Source organism: Penaeus chinensis, chromosome 31 (genome assembly GCF_019202785.1).
Source record: "Penaeus chinensis breed Huanghai No. 1 chromosome 31, ASM1920278v2, whole genome shotgun sequence".
In the NCBI taxonomy this organism is placed as follows: Eukaryota; Metazoa; Arthropoda; class Malacostraca; order Decapoda; family Penaeidae; genus Penaeus; species Penaeus chinensis.
The window spans coordinates 29,218,509-29,221,008 of NC_061849.1; the positions used below are offsets into that span (position 1 = coordinate 29,218,509).

Sequence of the window (2,500 nt, forward strand, 5' to 3'; positions counted from 1 at the left end):
TTCTCATTTTCATTTCATTCTTTCAGAGAGAAATTGCATTTTTTATATCTAATTATATATAAATGCACATGTACATACACGCACATAAAAGTGTATGTGTAAATATATAATCATATAAATCCATATATTTCCATCTATCAGTCTCGGCATACCCATCTACCAATTAGTCAATCTGTTTCACTATCTATTAATCTGTGTGTGTGTGTGTGTGTGTGTAAAGGAAACAGTCACAATAAGAAATTAAAGACCAAATTACCGAAAGGATTATTTGTCCATCTGATAAGGAAATGTCGACGAGTTCGAAACGCAACGATTCAATTCAATTTCTTAACTTATATGTGCATATATATATGCGTGTGTGTGTTTGTGTGTGTGTTTGAGTGTGTGTGTGTGTGTGTGTGTGTGTGTGTGTGTGTGTGTGTGTGTGTGTGTGTGTGTGTGTGTGTGCAGGTAGGGGGGGGCAACGTGCACAAAGATTCCCTGTTTGTGTTGGTTTGCACAATATTCACCACACATTAACAACGAAAAGTCTTTCCTGATATCGTAGACGTGAATTTCTCAGAAAGATTTCATCAGGTTGAAAACACGGCACATGGGAATGTTGAAATCATACTCACGGACAAATATGACCCGTCTTCGTTATTTTATTGCTTTTGTAACCTGTTCATTATAATCCCCAGGTATTGATCTAACGCATAAGGAAATATCATCGCCGGAAGTGAAAGGATGGTCGAGATTTAAATGGATTTAAAATTGGTGCATAACGGATGTCATCTTCTGGTAAGATTTGTGGCATCCCGTTTTCTATGTATGTTTGATGACGTGGTCTATTAGTCCATTTTTAATTTTATTTTCTATTTACGAATAATAATGATCAAAATGTAAAACATCCTGCATGAAAAGATGAGATGAAATTCAGAAAGTTGCTTTACACGAAATTCAATTAAATTAGTAGTGTTATTAAATTAGTAGTGTTAATAAGTAACAACTTTTTTTCAGGAAAATTAATCGGGGATATTCCCTATCCTAAGTGTTTTTTTTTGTTTTTTTTTTTGGGGGGGGGTTGTAGCATCGGGGGAGGGGAGGGGAGGGGGTTCAGAATCCCCTGTGGCATCCTACTTATATAAGCACACGTCACTACAAGCCATTTTTACTAGCATAACATGTAATTCTAAGTAATTCTAAGATAAAGCATGTCATTTCATCAATAGAAAGAGAAAGATCGTGACGCAATTTCTTCTTTAAAAAATTATTCGATTGAAATGAGAAAAAAAAAAAGTTGCTTGATTAGACTAAAAGGATCCAATTGCAAACAACAGTAGCAATGATATTAGTGATTATTTGCAATTAATTTACCATTAAACAGTCGAAGATGATATTCGATATAGGCCTACTTGATGTACTAACCTTAATTTCCAGCCTTCTGAAAATTGGTCAAACTTGGCACTCGATTTTAAGTGTTTTCTTTTTGTGTTTTTCACCGGTGACACTTTCCAGTCACTTTGGACACTTATCAGTTTTTGCTGATGGCCAATGCTGACACTTCACTCACTGTCTTCTAACAATCACCATCAACACTCGATTTCAAATGAGTTTTTAATTTTTTTTTTTTTTCACACTAATTGATCGCTTTTTGATCTAAAGAAATAAAAAAAATAAAAAAAAATATTTAAAAAATACTGCTTCATTCAATGCAATGATATTACAACTCCGATAAAAAAAGATTTCCAAAAATGTCACACAGAATAGAAATAGACACTTTTCCAGTTAATATAAAGTCCACAATCACTTTTTTCCCTTTTATTTTTCAAATCATATTTTCCTTTCTTCTTCCAACATGTCTTGCAAAAGTATGTAATAATAGCGAGAGAAAGAAACACAGGGAAGAAATAAGAAGGAGGAAAGAAAGAGAGAGAGAGAAAGACAATAAAAAAACAGAATTTGTTTCATGAAAAAGACTGGAGGAATTCTCAAAATAAAAGAGAGAAAGAGAATGGGGAAGAAGGGGGGGCGGGGGAGGCTGAATTTCTTCAATAGGCTCTAGACAGCCCAAAAACAGCCACGTGGCCACGACGCGCTGGTCTCGGGCAAGAGCTCTTGGAAACAAAAGACGATCGAAGCCTTAAGAAAATAAAATAAAATGCGTCGTTGTCTCTGTATGTGCACGCATATGTGTGTGTGTGTGTGTGTGTGTGTGTGTGTGTATGTGTGCATGTGTGTGTGTGTGTATGTTTGTGTGTGTTTGTGTGTGTGTGTGTGTGTGTGTGTGTGTGTGTGTGTGTGTGTGTGTGTGTGTGCGTGCGTGTGTGTGAGTCTATGTGTGTGTGTGTCTACGCGTGAATGTGTATTTGAATGCGTGTTTCGGATGGGGGAGGGGGGGGGTGGAAAATCGATATCACCAAACACAACACAAAAGGAATGAATAACAGCCTCAATGATAATTATCTGACGATGCGAGCAGACGATGAGAAATTGATGAGTAGATGAACGATGGGTAATT

General features: G+C 36.2%; 1 protein-coding gene across 1 annotated transcript in view; it reads right to left on the reverse strand.

Annotated features, from left to right (window-relative positions):
• The window catches only part of LOC125041661 (nuclear factor interleukin-3-regulated protein-like), a 115,380-nt gene that overhangs the window by 112,554 nt on the left and 326 nt on the right, over positions 1-2,500 (reverse strand). The window contains exon 2 of the mRNA XM_047636809.1: positions 1,408-1,638. The gene's annotated coding sequence lies outside the window, so the exon portion shown is untranslated. The remainder of the gene's footprint in view (positions 1-1,407; positions 1,639-2,500) is intronic.